Source organism: Oncorhynchus masou, chromosome 15, assembly GCF_036934945.1.
Source record: "Oncorhynchus masou masou isolate Uvic2021 chromosome 15, UVic_Omas_1.1, whole genome shotgun sequence".
In the NCBI taxonomy this organism is placed as follows: Eukaryota; Metazoa; Chordata; class Actinopteri; order Salmoniformes; family Salmonidae; genus Oncorhynchus; species Oncorhynchus masou.
This window is the reverse complement of record NC_088226.1, coordinates 31,222,102-31,234,217: the sequence shown is the minus strand read 5'-3', so window position 1 is coordinate 31,234,217 and position 12,116 is coordinate 31,222,102. Positions and strand designations below refer to the sequence as shown.

At 41.0% G+C, this 12,116-nt stretch overlaps 1 protein-coding gene across 3 annotated transcripts in view; it reads right to left on the bottom strand.

Annotated features, from left to right (window-relative positions):
- The window catches only part of LOC135556148 (serine/threonine-protein kinase Nek7), a 134,039-nt gene extending 130,011 nt beyond the window's left edge, over nt 1-4,028 (bottom strand). For 2 of the 3 annotated variants that reach the window (XR_010457953.1, XM_064989103.1), the window contains exon 1: nt 3,657-4,026. The gene's annotated coding sequence lies outside the window, so the exon portion shown is untranslated. Of the gene's footprint in view, nt 1-3,656 lie in introns of all 3 variants that reach the window. The other variant, XM_064989104.1, reaches the window with a different exon arrangement.
- Between the last annotated feature and the right edge of the window lie 8,088 nt (nt 4,029-12,116).

Sequence of the window (12,116 nt, the reverse complement as noted above, 5' to 3'; positions counted from 1 at the left end):
CCTACGTGTTTGAAAAAATGCAATTCATAGTCGCAATATCTGCCCAAAAATAATAAATCGCAATTAGATATTTTGTCCAAATCGTGCAGCCTTAGCGGTCGGGGCCACAATGTTCTGTGTGATACTGACTGGGACTATAACATGGAAATTGCATCACAATACCATGCAGCCATGACGAGTGTAACGATGAGTTTACAAATCATAATTGCCGGGTTGAGAGGTTACAAGCCCATTCTATTCATTATATTTGTATGGGCAGCTACCCATTAACATGACATGGGAGATATGTCTAGAGTAAGCAAATGACAGTCATTACTTTAAGACATGGTGGTCAATCAACATAGAATATTTCAAGGACATTTAAAGTTTCTTCAAGTGCAGTTGCAAAAACCATCTAGCGGGATGATGAAACTCGCTCTCATGACAACCTCCACAGCAAAAGAAGACCCAGAGTTACCTCTGCTGCAGAGATGTTAATTAGAGTTACCAGCCTCAGAAATTGCAGCCCAAATAAATGCTTCACAGAGTTCAAGTAACAGACAAACCAACATCAACTGTTCAGAGGAGACTGCGTAAATCAGGCCTTCAGGGCTGAATTGCTACAAAGAAACCACTCCTAAAAAGGTCACCAATAGCCTACTAGCGGCCCAATTCATAGCCCTACACATTGTAGGCTACACTACACATTTAACACGTGGTTAGTGGGCTAATCATTTCAATGACAATAAGATCAATTTGATCTGATTACAGTGGTAAGATTAACATGGTCTATGTTAATCGGCGTACTTACCCTATTAAAAGATATTCTTTGTACTGTATTTCTTCAATGCCAAACCAATGTCTTGTTTGCTGTTAGCAAATAATTAAATCGGAGATGTCATTATGAATCTACGCATGGTACTTTCAGAAGTTGATCCAATCAGTTTAGATGCTGTTAGAAAATGAAATATAGGCCTATATGCTAGCCTACTCCAGTGACATGTAATAGCCTATACGCTGTTAGTCAACCAATTTTTTTTTAGTAAAGCAGTAGCAAATATATATATATATATATATATATTTAATGGCACGCGAGACACCTGTCTGATTTGCATCCATCTCAATGAACTAATCCATTGCAGATGCCACGGCGATGGCACTGTCCAAGAAGGGGAGTGTGGCTAAAATGCACGTCTCTCTCCAGAATGAGCTCTCCCGCCAATTTGTACACATTCATTGTTTCATAACTTGTGCGAATTGTTCAAGTTTGATTGTACATTTACCATTAATTCCTAAAATGTCTAATCTACAATGTTTGTTTGGTTAAGGTAATTTTAGTTAATGCATTCAATATATTATTATTTCAGTCTTTATGCTACATGTGTGAGAAACAAGTTTTGGTTTATTTCATTCCATTTATGAGTTTTGTCAATTTAGTAATTGTCTTGTGTTTTGCGCCCTCCTTTCAATGTTGAGTAAGGACATGCACCTGATTAGGCATAGAAGTAGGCCTAAAGGCTACTTGGGCTGTATGCAAATGTAACCTGATTCAGGAAAGTAGGCGAATGTCGCAACTTCTCAGGAAAGACGTTTGAACGTTTAAAAAAATGTTTTGATCAAAATGCAGTTTTGGATGAAAAGCGTGCCCAAAGTAAACTGCTTGTTACACAGGCCCAGAAGCTAGGATATGAATATAATTGGTAGATTTGGATAGAAACCACGCTAAAGTTCAAATAAACTGTTAAAATAATGTCTGTGAGTAATAACAGAACTGATATGGCGGGCATAACCCCGAGGACAAACCATCAAACAAAAAAAAAACACATTTGGCATACCACTATTTTCAATGACTGTCACTTTTATTGTAAGGCGAAAACCTCCCAGATAGCAGTTCCTAGGGCTTCCCCTAAATGTCAACAGTCCTTAGAAAGAGTTTCAGGCTGGTTTTTGGAAAAATTAGCTAGAAGCTATAGTTTTTCTAAGTGGCTCACATTTTGGCTGTAGTGTTTCCATGCGCATGGAGGAAAGCGCATTCTTCGTTATTTATCTCCGGTAATGAACATACTATTCTCCGTCTTAAATTGTATTGTTTATTTACCTATTAGGGTACCTAAGGTTTGATTATAAATGTTGTTTGACTTGTTTGGATAAGTTTATTGCTAACGTTTGGGATTCATTTTGTATGCATTTTGAAGGAGGGAAACCGGTGGATTATTGACTGAAGCGCGCCAGCTAAAACTGAGTTTTTATGGATATAAAGAAGGACATTATCAAACAAAAGGACAATTTGTGATGTAACTGGGACCTTTTGGGTTGCCAACAGAAGAAGATCTTCAAAGGTAAGGCATTTACTATATGGCTATTTCTGACTTTCGTGTCGAAAGGTTTACTACCTAACGTTAGCTGGCTGGCTTGTTAGCTAACCTTACGTGACTACAACACCGTTGAATATGGCCGTTGTCAGTAAACATCTGCAAAAAAGCGTAATGAAATGGTTGCCAGCAGAGCTGGTTAGGCTGTTTTCATGTTATCAGGAGGTAAATAAATAAAGTGTGCGCACCGAGAGCGAAATGAGATGGGTGGTGCTGAAGCTTAAAAGGGTGTAAACGATACTGAATGGGGTTAGACAAAGAGGAGCTCTTCACTAGATACCAAAACATTCAAAAGGCGAAACTCTCTCAAAAGCAAGTTTACAAGTTCATCAACTTTCAAAGAATAATTACTTTCCCATTGTTCCACAAATGCAGTGTATGATACCATTTTGTAGCACTGAGTCTACTTTTATCCACTGTAAAAAAAAAAAAAAAAATACAATTTCACATTTTGCTACATAAGACCGAATCCAGGTTGTGAGTCAAAAATGGGTCATGGTCATGGCTAGAAGCTTTTGTAATAATTTACTTTTCGTAGCAGGTTTAGGAGAACGTACGCAGCAGATAAGGATAATAAACATGGCAGGTTAGGGGAATCATGTTAAGGTTAGGAAAAGGGTTAGGATTAGCTAAAATGCTAAAAACTTATTTTGTAAATTTGACAAATGCTGGATCCCATCTAGACATGACAACGTTCAGAATCATAACAACGCACCCCTTCCGGCCACATCATTTTCGTGGCGTTGTCAGACAACCCGTCTGTGAATTATAACTGTTCTGAAATAACCCCATATTTCCATTGTGACATCAGACAAGACACGAGAACTGAAACACAGGGCAGGCTGTCAAAAGTTTGGAAAAGCAAAAATATTGGCAAACACTAAACTGACGACAAACGTTGCCTAGATAGCACATTAGCTATCATTATACAACCTAGTTAGCTAATTATTGACAGTACATACCGTTATTAGTAACGTGCAAGATAAACTATAAAACAGATGTATTGATAGCGAGTTAGTTAAAGTACGATGAAAAGTGAAGTCGCATTACTTTCATCTTGTTTGCTTAAACTTTCCGTGGAATATGAACAAATTACCCCGTAAATTCGCTTAGTTTGTTAACCAACTAACGTTAGATAAGTTTTACATGTGACAATGGTATGGACACTCGAACCTAGCTAACGTTAGCTGGCTAGCAAACTCGATACGTTTGTTAACTAACGTTAGTTAACTTCCACATGTGGCAATGGTATGGACACTGGAACCTAGCTAACGTTAGCTAGCTAGCAAACTTCTGCATTCTTACCAGGAAGTGGGAGCCTCGTTACTGTTATTTTCGGGTGGCGATGGTGCTTACTTTTCCAATCCAAGGTCGTGCTGCAGTCGAGTTGCCGGGCCGCTCTTGCGTGGCACCTTTCCCTGTGCGCTAATACTTTTCAGAGACGGCCTCTATCGTAAAAGTAGCTAGTTGACGAGGTATGTTCCAAAAGAGTCCGTCAGCCCCTTACCATTCCTGGCCTGTGGCAGTATTGTAAACAACCCAGGATTGATGGGGCGGGGTAAACGTCAGAGAATTGAGGGGACCTGTCAAATACCACTGACGTGAAACGAAAGTAGATATTTTTTATTTTCAGTGATCTTTAAGGGCAGATTTACAGGTATCAGAAGTAGTAGCATATAGAGTACCGCAATATAAATCACAATGCCCATAAAACCTAGCGGTCAAATACGGAAATGGTTCCAATTGTTTTTTCCCCATTCATTTTTCCCATAGCGGATTTTAGAACGTCTTCAAATAACATCAACATTCGAGTAGGCTTATCCTGAAGTGACGTTTAGATGTTTATCAATACATTTGCCTGTATTTACGTAATTGAATAGCCCACTCCCTACACGGTATCTTATTCTGCCCCTATACAACTTTGAATGTGTTGTTTGTTGGCAACCTTGTTATTTACAAAGTTTTTGGAACAGATGTCTGTTGGAATGTTTCACAAATACCCACCGTCAATATGTGTAGCTATTTAAATGCATGAGAAATTGGTTATAAAATTAGCTTTCCTTGGCATTTATAAACCAACAGTCGAGATTGCTAGTTAACTATCTAGCTAATGTTGCTGGTGAAGCTAGGTGTTTTTGATGTTTGTTTGTGCCTGTGGGTGTGGGGTGGGTACTTCAAGTATTATTTGACTTGTCGCTACCTTAGCTAGCTGAATTATTTTGGTCTGGCTTTTTGAAAGATTAAAGAGATTAGCATCTTCTCTTGAGTCAACAGTGTACAAACTTTACTGCAGGAAGTCATTGATCTGTTTTCTGTTACCCTCTGGACAGCAGATCATTGTTATAGCAAGTAGACAAGGTTATGTAACCTTATTTAGTCATACCTGCTATGGTTTTCAAGTGCCACTTTAGTAATAATGGTTTTGGGAAACAGCTCAGAGATTTAACGATGCTCAAACGAAGGTTCCAACAATGAACTTAGCATTAGGTAAGATGCTTTTGGGAAACTTGGCCTGTGTGGTACAGTCTTTCATATGTGTTGTCGTTTGTCGCATCTTATTGCTTAGTTTATCATTTGTGTCAACTTTGAATTCAATCTAAGCCACAGATTAAGGTCCTCTATTTTGCACTTGACCTTTAATAGACACAAGCCTGAAGATATTCAAGCAGCACTTTGAGAGCAAGCAGCCCAAATATTGAATGTTCCCAGAACTGGTTGATGTGCAGGCCAAAGTGACCACACACACTCAAATGGACCTACAGCTGAGGTAATATTCTGTCACCATTCACACATACATACAGTAGTAGACTCCTTAAAATGGCACCGGAAGAACTGGCAGCAGTTTTACGGGTGCCCAACCAATTGTGCTACCACCACAGATAGATGCTGACACTAAGACTGCACTCAGTCAGCAGTATAAGCAAACAGGAAACCACTCACCCAGAGGTGGTGCTCCTAGTGGCTGGAGACTTTAATGCAGGGAAACTTAAATCAGTTCTACCAAATTTCCATCAACATGTTAAATGTGCAACCAGAGGGAAAAAAATTCTAGATCACCTGTACTCCACACACAGATACCCATACAAAGCTCTCCCCCGCCCTCCATTTGGTAAATCCGACCACAACTCTATCCTCCTGATTCCTGCTTACAAGCAAAAATTAAAGCAGGAAGCACCAGTGACTTGGTCTATAAAAAAAGTGGTCAGATGAAGCAGATGCTAAACTACAGGACTGTTTTGCTATCACAGATGAACATGTTCCCGGATTCTTCCGTTGGAATTGAGGAGTACACCACATCAGTCACTGGCTTTATCAATAAGTGCATCGAGGATGTCGTCCCCACAGTGACTGTACATACATACACCAACCAGAACCCATGGATTACAGGCAACATTCGCACTGAGCTAAAGGGTAGAGCTGCCACTTTCAAGGTGCGGGACTCTAACCCGGAAGCTTACAAGAAATCCTGCTATGCCCTGCGAGGAATCATCAAACAGGCAAAGCGTCAATACAGGGCTAAGATTGAATCATACTACGCCGGCTCTGACGCTCTTCTTATTTGGCAGGGCTTGCAAACTATCACAGACTACAAAGGGAAGCACAGCCGCGAGCTGCCCAGTGACACGAGCCTACCAGACGAGCAAAATCACTTCTATGCTCGCTTCGAGGCAAGCAACACTGAGGCATGCATGGAGCATCAGCTGTTCCAGACGACTGTGTGATCACGCTCTCCGTAGCCGACGTGAGTAAGACCTTTAAACAGGTCAACATACACAAGACCATCATTAAGTTTGCAGACGACACAATAGTGGTCTTGTCACCGACACCGATGTGACAGCCTATAGGGAGGAAGTCAGAGACCTAGCCGGGTGGTGCCAGAACAACAACCTATCCCTCAACATAACCAAGACTAAGAAGTGGAGTAGTAGTGGAGCAGGTTGAGAGCTTCAAGTTCCTTGGTGTCCACATCAACAACAAACTAGAATGGTCCAAACACACCAAGACAGTCGTGAAGAGGGCACGACAAAGCCTATTCCCCCTCAGGAAACTAAAAAGATTTTGCATGGGTCCTGAGATCCTCAAAAGGTTCTACAGCTGCAACATCGATAGCATCCTGACTGGTTGCATCACTGCCTTTAACTGCTTGTTCAGAGGGTAGTGCATACGGCCCAGTACATCACTGGGGCTAAGCTGCCTGCCAACCAGGACTTCTACACCAGGCGTGACAGAGGAAGGCACAAAAAAATTGTCAGACCCCAGACACCACATTCATGGAATGTTCTCACTACTACCGCATGGCAAGTGGTACTGGAGTGCCAAGTCTAGGACAAAAAGGCTTCTCAACAGTTTTTACCCCCAAGCCACAAGACTCCTGAACAGGTAATCAAATGGCTACCCGGACTATTTGTATTGTGTGCTTCCCCCAACCCCTCTTTTTACGCTGCTGCTACTCTGTTTATCATATATACATAGTCACGTTTAACTATACATTCATGTACATACTACCTCAATTGGGCCGACCAACCAGTGCTCCCGCACAGTGGCTAACCGGGCTATCTGCATTGTGTCCCACCACCCGCCAACCCCTCTTTTACGCTACTGCTACTCTCTGTTCATTATATATGCATAGTCACTTTAACCATATCTACATGTACATACTACCTCAATCAGCCTGACTAACCGGTGTCTGTATGTAGCCTCGCTACTTTTATAGCCTCACTAATGTATATAGCCTGTCTTTTTACTGTTGTTTTATTTATTTACCTACCTATTTTTCACCAAATACCTTTTTTGCACTATTGGTTAGAGCCTGTAAGTAAGCATTTCACTGTAAGGTCTACTACACCTGTTGTATTCAGCGCATGTGACAAATAAACTTTGGTTTGATTTGATTTAGTGTAAATCATAATGTTGTCAACAAAATGTTGTCCTCAATGCTTAAGTGATGTTGTGTAAGGCTCAGATTTGTAGAAATGCTGTGATCACTCATCGTCCTAAATGTTGTAATTCACAGACACACAGTGACAACGATTTGAATGCTGCAGCTGAGACGGAATGATGTTGAGGGACACACGCTAAGAACCAAAGTATGACTGGACATGGGAGGGCCTGATATTTGTGACCACAACCTAAAAGGGTTGCAGAAGCACACCATCACCCCATTTTATGTTTATTCTATGGCCAACTACCTCTCTAGCCCACCTGAAATCACAATATGTTGTTTTACATGTTATTTCTGCTGGTCTAATTCCTTTTATGGAAAAGCAGAAGAATCTGTGTGCTGACATATAGCAATAATAGTTAATATGGTGCTCTTCGATGTCACCAGGTTTGTGGCAATAATAAATAAATAATTTAATATTTACTTATTGTCAAATGTTTATGTTATGTATAAAAGGCATATGTATTCATTGTTTACTATTGATTTCTTTAAAACAACGCTATTGTTGGAGTTCATGTGTGTAACGCTCCACGTGTTGTGGTGTGGAGTCAGATGCAGGAAACAGAGAGTTCAATACTGTGCTATTTATTGCACTCACGAAACACTGGGTGCTCAAAAACAAATTCCGCACAAAGAAACAGGCGGGCCGGCTGTCTAATAAAGCTCAATTACTAACTAACAGGTGCTAACAATAAACATACAAGGAGGGGGGGGAAAGAAAATCAGTGGCAGCTAATAGGCCAGCGAGGACGACCACCGAGCCCACCCGAACCGGAAGGGGAGCCACCCTCAGACTCATGACAATGTGTTTGATGTGAATGAGTGACTATGTGCATTATTGTCAAAGAAATATGCTTATTCATTAGTTAATCCGGCTGAACCTGCAACAGAACATGTAAACATCTTAGTTCTTAATTGAATTAACACAGCAGTGTATTCTGACATCATGAATTGAAATAGATTTCACCTCATATAGACAAGACCAAATGCATAAAGAAACAACAAATATTAGTTAAATACATTATGGAACATGATTTGAAAATGTTAATATCTTGCGTTGCGATTAAGGTATCTAGTAGCTAGCTAGATGGCGTGCAGGAGCTTGCAGGGATGTTGTAGTCTTGCATGATGTCTACTTTGATACTAATTAGCATTTTCGAATCTGAGTAAATAGAGCTGAATATATTGATATAAGTCACCTTGTCTGAGAGATTTACATGGTTATCAAAATGTCACACCAGGGAAAGCCTACATGAAACACAGACCTTGTTCTAAGTGGTCTAGAAATCCCCTATGGGAAAAACTAAAGGTGAAAAAACTATTGGAACCATTTACGTGTTTGACCACTAGGTTTTATGGGTATTATGACGTGTCAACTTTGACACCCCTGTTCTATAGAGCCCCACAGTGGACACATCATAATCAACACCTTATGGATTTTTGGGGTGAGGAAAATGAACTCAATATATTTTAAAATTACTAAAACCAAATTGAAAGTATAATAGACCTAGAGTGTCTTGACTGTGTCCAGCTCGCTAATAGTCACTAAAAATGACAGCTAGATAGTCAAAGAGCATCAAATTCCAAAAACGCTAGATAGGGGACTATTATTTGTTAATTTTGATGCAGAGGACATATAACACATTTTCAGTGGTCCCTCCGGAAATACTTTTGTTCTGGGTAGCCTCAGATAATAATATTGACGTATACGCTGATTCGGTGAGTGAGTTTGTAAGGAAGTGTATAGGAGATGTTGTACCCACTGTGATTATTAAAATGTACCCTGACCAGAAACAGTGAATAGATGGTGGCATCCGTGCAAAACTGAAAGCGCGAACAATCGCATTTAACCATGGAAAGGTGGCAGGTGTTATAACCGAATACAAACAGTGTAGTTAATTCCTTCGCAAGGCAATCAAAAAAGTGAAATGTCAGTATAGAGACAAAGTGGAGTCGCAATTAAGAGGCTCAGAAACGAGACGTATGTGGCAGGGTCTATAGACAATCACGGACTACAAAAAGAAAACCAGCCACGTCATCGTCGTCTTGACAAACTTCAAGACAAACTAAACAACTTCTTTGCCCGCTTTGAGGATAATAGAGTGCCACCGACTCGGCCCGCTACCAAGGTCTTTGGGCTCTCCTTCGCCGTGGCCGATGTGAGTAAGACATTTAAACATGTTAACTCGTGCAAGGCTGCCGGCACAGACAGCATCCCTAGTCTCGTCCTCATAGCATGCGCAGACCAGCTGGCTGGTGTGTTTACGGACATATTCAATCTCTCCCTATCCTAGTCTGCTGTCCCCACATGCTTCAAGATGGCCACCATTGTTCCTGCACCCAAGAAAGCAAAGGAAACTGAACTAAATGACTATCACCCCATAGCACTCACTTCTGTTATCATGAAGTGCTTTGAGAGGCTAATCAAGGATCATATCACCTCCACCTTACCTGTCACTCTAGACCCACTTCAATTTGCTTACCGCCCCAATAGGACCACAGACGATACAATCGCCATTGCACTGCACACTGCCCTATCCCATCTGGACAAGTGGATAACCTAAAGTTGAAGTCAGAAGTTTACATACACTTAGGTTACGTTTACATACACTTCAACCACTTGCTGACAAACTATAGTTTTGGCAAGTCGGTTAGGACATCTACTTTGAGCATGACACAAGTAATTTTACCAATAATTGTTTACAGACTGATTATTTCATTTATAATTAATTGTATCACAATTCCAGTGGGTCAGAGGTTTGCATTCACTAAGTTGACTGTGCCTTTAAACAGCTTGGAAAATTCCAGAAAAGAAGAATCTGTTAGGCTAATTGACATCATTTGAGTCAATTGGAGGTATACCTGTGGATGTATTTCAAGGCCTACCTTCAAACTCAGTGCATCTTTGCTTGACATCATGGGAAAATCAAAAGAAATCAACCAAGACCAAAAACAATTGTAGACCTCCACAAGTCTGGTTCATCTTTGGGAGCAATTTCCAAATGCCTGAAGGTACCATGTTCATCTGTACAAACAATAGTACACAGTATAAACACCATGGGGAGGCAGGTAGCCTGGCGGTTAGAGCATTGGACTAGTAACCGGAAGGTTGCAAAATCAAATACCTGAGCTGACAAAGTAAAAATCTGTCATTCTGCCCCTGCCCCTACCCACTGTTCCTCGGCTGTCATTGAAAATAAGAATTTCTTCTTAACTGACTTGCCGAGTTAAATAAAGGTAATAAAAATGGGACGACACAGCCGTCATACCGCACAGGAAGGAGTCACGTTTTGTCTCCTGGAGATTAATGTATTTTGGTGCAAAAAATGCAAATCAATCCCAGAACAACAGCAAACGACCTTGTGAAGATGCTGGAGGAAACAGGTCCTATATCGACATAATCTGAAAGGCTTCTCAGCAAGGAAGAAGCCACTGCTCCAAAAAGCCAGACTACGGTTTGCAACTGCACACGGGGACGAAGATCGTACTTTTAGGAGAAATGTCCTCTGGTCTGATGGAACAAAATTAGAACTGTTTGGCCATAATGACCATCGTTATGTTTGGAGGAAAAAGGGGGAGGCTTGCAAGCCGAAGAACACCATCCCAACCGTGAAGCATGGGGGTGGCAGCATCATGTTGTGGGGGTGCTTTGCTGCAGGAGTGACTGGTGCACTTCACAAAATAGATGGCATCATGAGGAAAGACAATTATGTGGATATATTGAAGCAACATCTCAAGACATCAGTCAATAAGTTAAAGCTTGGTTGCAAATGGATCTTCCAAATGGACAATGACCAAAATGGCTTAAGGACAACAAAGTCAAGGTATTGGAGTGGCCATCACAAATCCCTGACCTCAATCCTATAGAAAATGTGGGCAGACCTGAAAAAGCGTGTGCGAGCAAGGAGGCATACAAACCTGACTCAGTTACACCAGCTCTGTTAGGAGGAATGGGCCAAAATTCACCCAACTTATTGTGGAAAGCTTGTGGAAGGCTACCTGAAACGTTTGACCCACGTTAAAACAATGATACCAAATACTAATTAAGTGTATGTACACTTCTGACCCACTGGGAATGTGATGAAAGAAATTAAAGCTTAAATAAATAATTTTCTCTACTATTATTCTGACATTTCATATTCTTAAAATAAAGTGGTGATCCTAACTGACCTAAGACAGAGAACTCGGATTAAATGTCAGGAATTGTGAAAAACTGAGTTAAAATGTACTTGGTTAAGGTGTATGTTAACTTCTGACTTCAACTGTATGCAAGATTGCTGTTCATTGACTATAGCCCAGCATTCAACAACATATAGTACCCTCCAAGCTCATAATTAAGCTAGAGGCCCTGGGACTCAACCCCGCCCTGTGCAATTGGGTCCTGGACTTCCTGATGGGCCACCCCCAGGTGGTGAAGGTAGGAAACAACATCTCCACTTCGCTGATCCTCAACACTGGGTCCCACAAGGGTGCGTGCTCAGCCCCCTCCTGTTCTCCCTGTTCACCCTTGACTGCGTGACAATGCATGCCTCCAACTCAATCATAGAGTCTGTAGATGACACAACAATATTAGGCTTGATTACCAATCGACGACGAGACAGCCTACAGGGAGGAGGTGAGGACACTCAGAGTGTGGTGTCAGCAAAACAACCTCCCACTCAACATCAACAAAACAAATGAGATGATTGTGGACTTCAGGAAACAGCAGAGGGAGCACCTCCCTATCCACATTGATATGGAACAAGGTACAGATGTTATAGGTTATATTCTGTCACCAATGGTTTGTTTTATTTATGTTTTACAATTTGTTTTTGTTTTTCCAT